Below are 13579 nucleotides of genomic sequence, written 5' to 3' on the forward strand. Positions count from 1 at the left end.
AAATGTGTATTTATTAGCAGCCTTCTCTACAAAAAATATGCAGATTATCTGGCAGATTTAATGGGCACAGCACACCATTCATATGTAATGTAAGCAGACAAAAATCTTCTGTTTCCCTGTAACTAATAATTGGCTGGATGTATATTTGGAAAGGAAAGCAAGTCTCTTACAAAAATCAAACTGTGCTCTGAAAGGGCCAAGTTCTGTCACTGATGTGTTCACTTGGGAAGTCAGAGATGTGTCACAAACATCCATGAGCAGAATTGTGCCGTAAAAGAATCATTTGAACTTAACCTTGGATAACTAGATAATCAGGTAAATAATTGATTTCAGCTAGAATATCTCAATATTTCTGAAGAGACGGGCAGAGGAATAATTAGATTCTAAGTATCACACAGTTCTCCCAAAGGAATAAATTGTTGACAGAACAATTTTTGAGGGGACTGACAGGGGGTGGGATGGAGGTAAAAGAGAGATAAGGAGATGAAGGAAAATGGTAAGAGATTATGTAAATGATATCCAAATCAACAGCTGAGCCATAATAATTAAATCCAAATGGATTTGGGTTTTGACAAATTAAAATCTGAATTTGACGCATCATGCCTTGGTACAATACAAAGTGTGAGCATTTCAGTTAAACTAATTCTTTTGTCTTGTTAAAGGGATTCTCACACATTCAGATGGTTTAGGCAGCAGGAGAAATGCCACCCACCTGCCTCAATGGGTGGGGGAACTTGATGGGGCCAGTAGTGAAAGGGGAGTCCCAGCAGCTAGCAAGGGAGACCCTTGCTGAGAAACACCAGGTAGCTCCTCCCGCCACAAGTCTCTGGCAGTCATTGGCCAGCTGGGGGGGAAGGAGTCTCTGGCAGTCACTGGGCCAGCATTCCCGAGCTCCCAGGATGGGGGCCAAGTGGAGCCTCTTTTGGCTCTGTTCCAGCAGGCCACCCTACCCATCTGTCAGAATCCATCCTGACAGAAGCTGCAGGTCTAGCGGATCACCTGTTTGGGGGTCAGTAAGGAATTTTTTCTCCCATAGGCCAATTGGAGGAGGACCAGGAAGGTTTTTTAGCCTTATTCACAGCACCTCCTAGCCAGGAACATGCATGGAACGTAACTGAGGTACTTGGGGGTTGAGTTGTTATCTGTTGCAACTTGCAGCCAGTTACCAGTGTGGTTAAGAGAATAAAATGAACGGTTCGTAAAAGACATGGGATTTTGGTGATGGGCCTTGGGCTCACAGGATAGGGGGAGACCTTGTGGCCCTTGCAGGCCAAGGTCCTCACCCTACAGCACCCTCTGTTCTCCTCCTGTGGGTTGGGGAGGAGGAGATGCTAGTACTCAGAGAGAGCTGAGTCCAAGGGTGTATTCTGAGGAGAGCCTACCCCAAGTTACGGGTTATATGGTAAAGATCCATGTAACTTCCACACTGGAACCAATTAAATGTCTGGTATACGAGAGTATGGGTGATGGCAGGTAGCGCCCCTCTCCTGTGCTAAAGTTTAATAAAAGTTGCAGCCGGTTATTTCATTCCATGTATGTGTCTGTCCTCATTTTGTCACTGTGCCTGCATCAATGAATTTCAGTAAAAGGTTAGAGTGCTTTTAAAATCTGAAATCAAAATTACTTTAAAAAAAAACAGTTACTGTACATGTAAAAGATCAAAAGCCTTTATATCCCATGTTTCAGATGAACAATATATGTGCATGAAATTGGCAACATGCTCAGAGGTTTATCAACTAATACAATATTTCAGTGTATCAAAAACTGTTTTCACTGGAATAGGAAATCAAGAGAACTGAAAAACAGAAGTGTTAGGGCAGTTTGAAAAGGTCACCAGAAAAGAGAATGTCATCTTGAAATCTTCCCTCGCTCCCCTCCAGTCTTTTGAAATGCTGCTGCTAAAAACATCATCTGCCATTTTGACCATGTCACCTCCCTCTTTGAAACCCTTTCCCTGGCATCCCCTCAACCTCCCATGTCAAATTCAGAGTAGAGATGGCAATGAACCATAATCCTGGATGTGAACTTTGAGGTGTTTGGAACCTAAGCCTTACAGTTGGTTCTCCTTTCTATTGTAAGTAAAAATCCTTTAAGCAAACCAAACTGTGGGGTTTAAAAATCCCAAATATGAACCAGAGCCCCAAGACTCAGTTCTGATTTGGGCTCCCATCTCCTTCAAAGCTCTGTACAACTCTGTCACTGCCTCCATTTTGGATATCATGTGCTCAAGATCCCCATCTTGCTGCCTGTACTCCTCCCAAACTTCTCATTTGAGCTGCCCAATCTATCATGCCATATTCTAGGCTTGGATCTTCCCTCCACATGTGCAAATTCCTCCTTAGAATACACTTGTCCCACAAGTCCTTTCCATTGTACCCTCCTAACAGGATACTGGCTTGACAATAAAAGTCTAATGATATTGTGCTCTCTCTCTTATAAAGCATTGGTTATACTGCCTTTGGGGCACAGTGTTGTTTAGGTTACCTTACTTGAAGAAAACTATGATTAAATTAAGGACACAACAGGGTAAGGCAACAAAGAGGATAAATGGAATAAGGAGTTGTACTTAGATTGATAAAATTAGGATTATTTAGTTTTGAGAGAGGATGCTTCAAGGGTGACATGATTTAGCTGAGGGTTATTACCTCCTGATTATTAATTAATCCTGATTATTGGTGGTTGCTGGGCACACCAGAACTAGGGGATAAAGGTTTAAGTTGAGAGAGGGAACATATGTTGAAATAATTTGAGGTATTAATTTACAGAATGATAAATAGTTGGAATGGACTTCCAACTTAATATACATGACCAAAAATTAGATATTACATGAATAATATTTTAATACTGTAATAAAATAAAATACTGTTTAATACTGTAACTTTAATAAAAAAAACATTAAATTCAGCAAGTTAATGGGATATTAGTAGGGCTGGTTGAACATTTTCTGATGAAATATTGGATTTTTGCCTAAATATTTAGTGAAAAATGTCAGCTGAAAACTAAACAATTTCAGTTAGGAAATGCTTCCATGGTGCCTTGTAGGAATTATAGTTTCTGTATCTCATTCTCCTCTATGGGCTAGGTTCCATGGCCAAACTCCACCTCTCATGATGCACCATGGAAATGGAACTCCCATAAGGCACAACAATGGCTCGACAAGAGGGGAGGTGGTACCTCAAGGGAGATGGAGACTGTTCCATACAGAATAGGAGTTTGAGGCACCTGAACTACAACTCCCATGTGGCACAGTGGCAGCATTTCAGATCCAAGTTTTTAGTTTTCAGATGAAAGTTTGGGGGCTTGATTTCCCCCTCCCCCACAAAAAAGTAGAAATTTTCCATGGCCCCCCTGCTCCCTGCCACCCCAATTTTCCAACCAACTCTAGATAGTTATTTTGTGTTTAGAAAAATGCACTTGTTGGCTGGAAGGAAATTTTCATGGATCTTTCTTTCCCCACATAGGCTTCGGGCCATTTTGCATGGGAATGTTTTTATTGTCCTCTGGACTATAGAAAGTAAAAACACAATTTTAACATTTTAAAAAGTTATTGCATCACAAATACTCCTCCCTTTCCCACTGAACATTTCCATACATGAGTGGCCCACAGCCTGCTTACATCCTCCATCAAGTGCTGATCACATAGTGATGACTAAAGCAAAAATGAGAGAAAGATCCACTAGCTTCAAGAAGGTTAGCACTCTGTATCTATGAATACTGTATCTTTGTTTCATCGTTTGTAATTCTGTACTCTAGGCCTGGTTCCCCACTAACTTGCGTAGTCATTTACAGCTGTGCAGAGGAGTGTAAAACTCTATCATTCTGATTTGGTAGCATTTTACACCCACTTTGCACAGGTGTGAACAACAATACAAGGTATAGGACATTGGAAAAAAATAAGTCTTCTCTATCTCAGGCTCTGTGTACACACTAAAGGTATGATTTAAAATCAGTTTAGTTAAATTGATGCAAAAAGCTTTGTGGACACTCTTACATCAACATCATTCTAGAGTATGTTGATACAGCTTAAATTAATTAGAAGCAAGTTTATGCTAAATTGAAATACACCACTCTAAAATTAATAAAAGTGTATTCAGTGTACTTTGAACTGGTTTAATTTAAATCTGGTTTTAAAAAATGAAAAACATACTGTTTACAGATTCATATTTTCCATTTTTATAACTGTGTTGTAGACATTTTTAATAGGAAAAGAATTATCTTCATGGCACCATCTATCATTTCTCTCAGGCAGGTCAGAGAAATAACAGACGGTAATTGACTGTGCTCTAATTTAAAGGTTAGCTTCTTTCTAATCTCTCAGTTCATTGCATTGTACACAGAAAGAACAAAACATGCAATGGTTGGTGCATATACCATCTAGACAAGAAAATGTTTATAAACTTATTCCAACTATAAAAACAAAGAGTAAATATGATTTTGAACAATGTGCAAAAGCTGAAATGCATTCTCTTCTGGAACTTTCAAATAAGGTGTCAAGAGTCAGATTAGTCTTGTGTGGAAGCCAGTGTGGTGACCAGGTGAGATGCCAGTGCCACTAATGTTTTTTCTAATTCTAAGTGACAATTTAATTTAAATAATTGTAGTCTGTGGCAGGAGCCTTACAGCTATCCCAAGAAGAATGTGTAAGAGATTAACTTAAATAATGCACATTAAAAAGCACATTAAGATTTTTTGACAAATGGCTCTTTATAGATATTGTTTCCCTTTTTTGACCCAAGTGGCTAGTCACAGTTTGGGGCCCTCTAGATGTTCCAGTTGGGAGGAGAAATTGGTGATAGTCAGCTATGCCTTTGATGCAGTTTTATTTATTTACAAAGAATGTGCAAAGCTCTGTCTCTCTGAACACAGAAGGACTCAAATAGCAGGAAACAGCTTCTTTCTCTCACAGTACCAAGCACACTCTTTTCAGCTTTCTTACAGGGCCCTGTTTTCAGGCGCTCTCTCTATATATATTTCTGTCTCTTTTGCTTTCCTACACTCAGACCCTCACCCAAAATAATACTCAGCAAAAGCTCCTGGTCAGTTCACACACTATTTTTGTTTTAGGTGAAGGCTTATGCTTAGAGCTGTCTTAATTGAAAGGTAAGTTCACACCTACCAATCTCAATGGGGTTTTAACTCAACCCATAACAAGTTTTCATCCAGCTCATAACAGCAGTTGCCCCACCACCTCAGCTTCACCCACAGTCCCAACGTGGCCTAAAATGATGATACCCAACAACCAATCCCAAACAGAATGAAAAGAAATAATTTAATATATTAAAAATGATACTAGGTTAACTATTTGCATATGTACAGAGTTTTTCTGTCAAGATGTTTTTACATTAGTAATCCCCAAAAATGTTACGTGCACCCAAATTTCTCTCCCTAGATTTCTTTTAATAAGCAGCTGAAAAATGCCTATTGTTTCCAGGAAATTTGCTGGCTATGGTAGGCCCAGATCATTTTGTTAGAATGGGGAATCCACCTCTAACAACTTTCCCAGCTACATTCTCAGATTCAGGGGGCAGCCAAGCTCAAATTCTGTCCCCCTGATATCTTCTCAAGTGGTCCTTATGGATAATTTGGGGTTTAGTCCTGGGACCTAACTGTGTCCTAAACCCTCACAAGACATGGAGTATGCTGGCCCCAGGCCATTTGGTGCAGTTCTTCCAATGTAGCCAGTTTAATTTCCATAGTCCTACTGAACCTTTCCACCATCACGTCAGATATGGGTGCGCTGCGCAGGTGCAAGTTTTGTGGATGCCTAGACTCTCACAAGCCTGCTGAAACACTTGGATTCAAAATTTCTCCCTTGATCTGTTTCAGAGTAGCAGCCGTGTTAGTCTGTATCCGCAAAAAGAACAGGAGTACTTGTGGCACCTTAGAGACTAACAAATTTATTAGAGCATAAGCTTTCGTGGGTGCATAGAAGTGGGCTTCGGATGCATAGAAGTGGGCTGTAGCCCACGAAAGCTTATGCTCTAATAATTTTGTTAGTCTCTAAGGTGCCACAAGTACTCCTGTTCCCTTGATCTGTGTATAACTCACCTGGGATCCCAAATCTGGTGATGAATTCATTCACTAGGACCCCTGCTATTGTCACAGCCCCTTGATTTCCTATTGGATAAGCCTCGGGCTATTTTGTGAAGCAGCCATAGCTACCAGCAAGTATTGATTGCCGGCCTCTCTCTCAGACAAGGGCCCAAGAACAACAGCGGCAATGTGTTCCATTGATGCCCCCACAAAATATTGCTGTAAAGGGGCTCTCCCAGTTTTAGGGGACCCCCTTTTTTGCAATGCAAGCATCACATTTCTTGCACCAATTTCTACATCCTGCCCACATTTTACCCAATACCAATTCTCCCTTCCCCTGACTAAGATTTTTTGCACCCTCAAAATATCCAGCAGTTTTAAGATCATGACAATCTCAGAACCTCCTTTTTCAAAGTGTCCGGGACAACTAGCTGGTACCTGTATCCCTCACCTGGTGATTTCTCCCATCTCCTATACCAGGAGTAGCCAAACCATGGTTTGTGAGCCACATGTGGCTCTTTTAAAGTGCAGCTTGCAGAACCCCAAGCCTCCCCCAATTCTCCACCTACCAGACTGGGGAGGAGGAGGAGCTCGGGACCTCTGCCTTGCAGTGAGGTGGTGGGGGAGGGGCTTCTGCCCAGCAGGGAGGGGGGTCTTGGGGCTTCAGCAGGAACAGGGCTGAAGCCCTGAGCCCTGGCAGACCCTCCTGCAGGGCTGAAGCCCCAAGCAAAATGGCCAGACATAATCAAACCGTGGCTAAGAAATTAAGTGCATCCTCGAATTAACAACAATGCATTCCATTTAGAAACGCAGCGCTCTCTACACCTATAAGCATCTCTAACCCATTCAGTTTGGCCTGCTTAGTGCAGATATTGTCCTTCTTTGCTTTCTCCACTTTTAGCATCCAGTCTTAAAAGAGAGTGTAGACTGCTATCAAATTCCTGTCTGGATTCTTCCTCTCACCAAACTTTGTGGGATTGGTATTTGTTTTTTACTAGTTCCATATAACAAAGTAATTCTGTAATTGTCAAGAACACAAATTAGTAAAATAGTAAAGTTTTACTACCCCTCCCACCCCCAAACAACTAAAAAAAAGCACACATTTTTTGCCACGAAGCATGTCATTCCAGAACAAGTTTGACTCATCCTCTGATTACGTAATGAGGTCTTTAAAGAATCATTAATGATCTATAGCTTCTTTCAGGGTTATTCTAAACTTTGAAAGCAAATCTAAAAGAGTAAAACTTTCCGAGCACAAATATGCCCAGAGCATTGTGTGGTTAATGTTTTAATGTGTTCCCTCCCATCTTTACTGTCCACTGAGACAGATAAAATCTTTCATTTTTGTGGAGGGCAGCTTGGATGCTAATGGCATCTCAGAGATGGCCTCTCACAGGGATTTGTACCAGAGAGAACAAGACACTACTTGTTGCTGTTGTCTAAAGCAGAACATTCCCTGAAATAGCTCCAATAGAACAAGGACCACCTCTATCACTGCTTCCCCATGGCTATGCAAAGTTCTTCCAACACAGCAACTACTGTTTAACAGAATGCTGTATCCTACTTCCATATCTTCCAAGTGTTGTGGTAAATAATACTCTACAAATCAGTCACAAGAGAACAAGAATTACATCCTATCATTTTTTTGTTATTCCTAATCTGTTACATTTTAAATTAGGACTGTGATTTGCCACAGCTGCGGATTGTACTATAGTCTGTGTCTAGACCTAATTTTATAAAATGCTAAAATATTAACCAACAGTCAAGACTGATATTCTACTACACTAATGAGGGAAAAGGTTCAGAAGGAATTAAGGATGCAGAGGAATTGTTTATGTCACTGTGGTCAGTGTTATTTACAATTTCGGGACTCATTTTGAAAGGGGGCCTTTAATTGCAACCTTTATAAAACCAGAAATTTTTCCTGCTTTTCTGCTCATTTTTGGTTGCTTGATTACCCAACATGCACAGGCAAATATGAAATTTCACAAACAGGTGTGCCTGCAGTATTTATGAATGCAGTTAGGGAGAGTATGAAAATGTGGCCCTTGACATTTAATTTGCCTTTGAAAAAATATTTCCTTAGAGATTTTAAAACATGAATTGGTTATCTCAGAGACTGGAGCTATTAGTGCTCCAACCTATTTGGATGAATAGACATTCATTCTTTCAAATAAATGCATATTATTTACCCTTCCAGTATACTATATGCTCTTATTCTCTGGACATATGCTAGGAATTATAGCCACCACCACTTTATGCTATTCTTCATCAGAGAATGTAAAAGCACTTTACAAATATTAAGCTGCACAAGGCAGGAAATATCATACCAGTTCTTCAGATGGGTAAACTTAAGCAAGAAGATGTTAAGTCAGCAAGCCAGGAATAGAATCCAGGTCTCTGGAGTCCCAGTCCTCAGTGTCAACACTTAAACCAGTGTTGTCAAGTGGATGGGACTCAGAGTAGTCCACATTACCTCTCAGTTTGAAAAACAAACAAAAAGCAATAAAACTTAGTGCCTGGTCATGTGCTTTAGTCACTTCAGAAAGAGACCAGGTAGGTGAGCTAATTACCTCACCACCTTGTGTCTCTAATATCCTGTGACTGACACAGCTACAATTACAGTCACTTTCTGTAATGCAATACCCCAGCTCCTTTATTAGTTTCCTTTAGAATATCTGAAACAATTAGACCATGGTACTGACATAACACTTAAAATTTTGGGTAGCATTTTCGTGCATTTAAACTCAAAATTGTATTTAATGTGCTATGAAAATGGCCAAAATGACCTAAGTTTTTTTTTGGGGGGGGGGGGGGGGGGCACCCTCCCAAATGGAGATTTAAGTTGCAGCTCTGACTGAATTGTTAAGGCCATCTTTCAAGGAACAAGAGACTTCACAAAAGAAGTCACTTCTTCCCACTATCAATATGTGCACAGGAGGGTGAAAGTGCAGTGACAGGAGTAGAGGCCTGGCTTGGTGGGATACACAGTGAACCCTACACTTCCTCCTCATTCTCAGACATTTTTAGACCTAATTTTTCTGACCTAAATCCCCTCCCTACAGTGCTTACTTGTTTTCTTCTTCTTTCATGATTGAAAGAGCTTTGGTTATCCAAATTATTACTGCATGAGCTGTGAAAAGCCATGAACTGGCCTTGTGTAGAAGTATTAGCATACAACCCTTTTTCTTTTTTAAATCTGCACAAAATCAAATTGTTAAAAATACCCAGTGCCACTAGGCTAATTCTTCAATTTAAAGAGACAGTGAAACAAATCAAGGTTTTATATTTTTGATTAGAAAACTCAATTTACATTTTTGGCACAACTGGACACTGGAAAATGCCTATGTTCCTAGCATGCAATAAGCCATAAGTGGTAGAATGGAGTATGGGGCTATAGCCCTTCCCCGCAACGTAAGACTTGTATATGTATTTCTCTCTGTCCTGTACTCTGTACTTTGGAGAAGACATGCTTTGGGAACATCTATAATAATTGTGTTCTGCTGCCAATGTAAACAGTCAACTCTTTTAGTGCTCCAGATGTCTCCTTGCTTTGTCTACATGGTAGAGCCAGCCCTGCAGGATATAAACCTAATGGCTTAAAGGCAAATATCCTTGTAATTTTGATGCCTTTATAAGGTCTAAATCAAATAAAAATTATAACAAAGAACATAAATGGGGAAATATAGCAGGGATGGGAAGATTCAACAGTGCACACCACTTAGAAACACAGTACATAGAAACAAGTAAATAATGAGCACAGCAAAAGTTGATAATCATTTGCTCATCCTCTTCTTAAAACACATTAGTCCTATCAATCTAATTAATCCTTTAAACCTAACAGTCAGTAGCTGCAAATTATAACTCACAACTACTTCTTTTAGTATCTGCAATACAGTTCCCAAATGTGACAATGCTGCCCGTGGAAGCCAGCTGAGGTCACTCAATTAGGGTGAACTGCACACAAAACGGGGCAGACAAAACCCCAAACGCTGGTGGATATTCCAATACTTAGTTTACCAAGCCAGCACACAACAGCTTCTATAGTATCTCACTTGTTACTCAGAAGTCCAAACAACACAGTTCCCTTAAAGTACCCAGCCTCAGGCCTCTGTCCAGACACACACGTCAAATATGATGATGATTACTGAAAATCTTATCTCATCATATAAAAGAAAAGGTTCCAATCCCAAAGGATCAGCCACACACCCAGGTCCAATTATAACTTAGATCTTATCCCAAATACACGCTTATAACCAATTCTTATTAACTAAGCTAAAATTTATTAAAAAAAGAAAAGAGAGCGAGTGTTGGTTAAAAGATTAATATACATACAGATTTGAATTCAATTCTTGAGGTTCAGATACATAGCAGAGATGAGCTTGTAGTTGCCAAAAGTCCTTTTTAGATATAGTTCATAGGTTATAGTCCAATGTCCATATTCAGGGTGACTCCAGTCAGTGACTGGGGATCTCAATTCTTATGGCTTAAGGTTTCCCCCTCTTGAAACCCAAAGCAGATCTGAGATGGAGGATTGTGTCCCAGGGTTTTTATACATTTCCAGCAGCCTTTTGGCCTGAGAAAACAATAGGCTTAACTCTCCTTCTCCCAAACATCCTGGCAATTAGCACAGGGTAATTTATCCATTAAACAGTTCAGATACAGGTTACCACAACCTTCAAAGAGACATATAGACAATAATACTATCTCACTTGAGTGTCTTCCTAAATGTAATATTCCTTTTTTGATCTTTGAATCAAAGCTATAGTAATAGACAAGACTTGTTTGCTTACCTCACAAGACCTGAGCAAACATCTACCCTTCTACCTCTAACAATGCAGACTTGCATTTCAAAGCTCTATTCATTTACATATCTTCCTAACCAGTCTCTAAAGTTTGGCCATAGGTTCTGTCTGTGAGTTAACTAACTCTTTCTGGCCCTGTCATCTTTCAATGAGATATTATATTACACTCATAACGTCACACCAAATTAGACTGATTATATGGCTTTTTCCTCAAATTGTGTGAAGATAAACCAGTATGGGTGAATGGCAATTAATATGATTGTGTCCTTCCCTGCAGTCTTCCCCCACAGATTTTTGCTTTGAATTTTCTCATTGATATAAGGAATTATCCTAATAAAAAGACTGTCAATTTACTTCCTGATGTTGATTAAATCATTAACAACAGGCAGGAAAGGAGGCAGAAAAGTTAAAGAAACAATGTGTTCATCAAATTGTCTCAAGGATTGGTTACTTGGATGGCTTATTACTGATTGCATTCACCATACCTCCCTTTGTTGTTAGAGGAAACGTTCTATAAGGATTTTCAATTACTACTGGGGGCGGGGGGGGAAAATCACCTTTTCTTCCTAGACAAATCACAAAATTAAATCTAAATAATTTACTGCATGTTGATCAAGAATGCTGATAATTCTTGAGACACACAAGGTGGATGAGGTAATATTTTTTATTGGACCAACTTCTGCTGGTGAAAGAGACAAGCCTTCGAGCTCCACAGAGCTCTTCTTCAGTGCTGTGTGTGGAGCTTGAAGACTTGTGTCGTTCACCAACGGAAGTTGGTTCAATAAAAGATATTCCCTCACCTACCTGGTCTCTGTCATATCTTGGTAGGGCCGGAGTTAGGCCGACTCTCCCGATTCCCCGGAATCGGGCCCCGCGGGTAAGAGGGCCCCGTGCCTTAGGCTCACCCGGCAGCAGTCCGCTCTGGCGGCATTTTGGCGGCGGCCGGGGTGTGTGTGTGTCCACTCCGGGGTCTTCGGCGGCATTTCGGTGGCTGGGGGTCCTTCAGTGCCGCGGAAAACACAGAGCGGACCCCCAGCCGTCGAAGTGCCGCCGAAGACCCGGACCGCGGAATCGGGCCCCGCAGGTCCTAAAGCTGGCCCTGTATCCTGGGACCAACATGGCCATAACACTGCAAACAACTAATAATTCTTAGCATTCAGCAGACTTATCCCAGTTGAAAAATAGCTCAGATTCACTTGTCTACTTTGAAGAATATATTGTGTTGTAATTTCTGTTGTCAACGTCAGCTGCAAGCATTCGTGTTTCATCTTGATGAATACACACAAAAGGGTTGTTCAGGTGGGTTTTTTGGCTTGCATATTCCTCTTGGAGAGAGTAGACCTAGACTGCCTTTGACTTCAATGGGCTTTGGATCAGGCCTCTAATCCAGGCACATTTGTGCCCTGTACTGCAACCTGCAATACGTACAGCTAATAACTGGGAGGAATTGTATTAATTGTAACTTTCCAAAATGCATGTAAAACTACATGAAGTGCTTTTACATTTACAATTTTAATCAATTTTGTTATGTCATAACAAAAAATAAAACATTCACAAGATAACAAAGCTTGATAGTCATTTTATATTTAAGTATCAACTTTAATCTATGAGCACCCCAAACTGGGTTGAAAACTTTACTAGATACATGTACAAATGACTTTGCCTACCACTGTATTACAGTGACACAGGTGAAACAAAGCATTTGTGAAAGTGAGCAATCACTTAACAGCAATCATCAATAGTAGATAATGCCAAGGACAGGAAGTGAGAATAGAATATATTCCAATGAAAGGTGATTTTAAGTAGAAAAATTACTCAAGATGGAATTTGACCAGGGTTAATACACTTACTGCTGCAAAAAGTGCTAGGATATTTTTAATGACCACAAGTGGCCAGGGCAGATACTGCAGACAGATAGATGGATATGACAACTGAGTATATATGAACTTTGAAATTTCTCTCCCCCGTGAACACAATCTGAACAAAAACAGAAAATCTGGATTTTCCCTATTGTATTGCATGCTGAAAAGCATCTGTTTACATTTCTTACTGAAGAAGTCACAAGTAATTAGCCAATAAATTAAGACGAATAAATATTTGCAGTTTGCAATGGATTGCTGGATGGATTCTGTAAGTACTCAAACATTATGTAAGTTGTGTAAATCGGCATGGCTCCATAGGTTTCAATGGAGTTACATTGACTTACATAAGCTAAGGATCTGGCCCTCTGACTGGAAATTCCCTTGTGTCTGGGAAATACCAAATGAGTTTTCCATTTATAAATGCCCTACTCCAATGTTTCTCAAGAGCCGGTCCCTGAGATCTCCCTGACATAGTTTAGGAAGGCAGCAAGCCTGTCCCTAGTATCAAAAAGGTTGAGAAACACTTCTAGTCAATCCCTCAGAGTCTCCTGGCAGGAAAAGCACAATACAAAGACCTGCATAAGCCCCTCCTCCCCACAGTGATTCTTCTCCATTTTAGAAGCAAGCACAGCTGCTGCCAAACTGTTCAATCACCTCAGGCAATTGTTTTAGGCCTTGAGGCATGATAACCAGTGTATTCCTGGAGTTACTGCACACCTCGGCTTCCCATCGCACTCCTTAAACCACCCAAGACAAACAGGCTTTGTCCCTACACTGGGATTGGGAGCAAGCTTCCCAGCTAGGGTAGACAGACTCATGCTAGCTCCAGCCCCAACTGCAACATCCACATGACTATTATTAGTATGCTAACTTGAGCCC

The 13579-nt window shown here is 40.5% G+C and overlaps 1 protein-coding gene across 4 annotated transcripts in view; it reads right to left on the reverse strand.

Annotated features, from left to right (window-relative positions):
• ARHGEF26 (Rho guanine nucleotide exchange factor 26) overlaps window positions 1–13579 on the reverse strand; it is a 114267-nt gene that overhangs the window by 5758 nt on the left and 94930 nt on the right. The window lies entirely within an intron of this gene.

Source organism: Chrysemys picta, chromosome 9 (genome assembly GCF_011386835.1).
Source record: "Chrysemys picta bellii isolate R12L10 chromosome 9, ASM1138683v2, whole genome shotgun sequence".
NCBI classification, from domain to species: domain Eukaryota; kingdom Metazoa; phylum Chordata; order Testudines; family Emydidae; genus Chrysemys; species Chrysemys picta.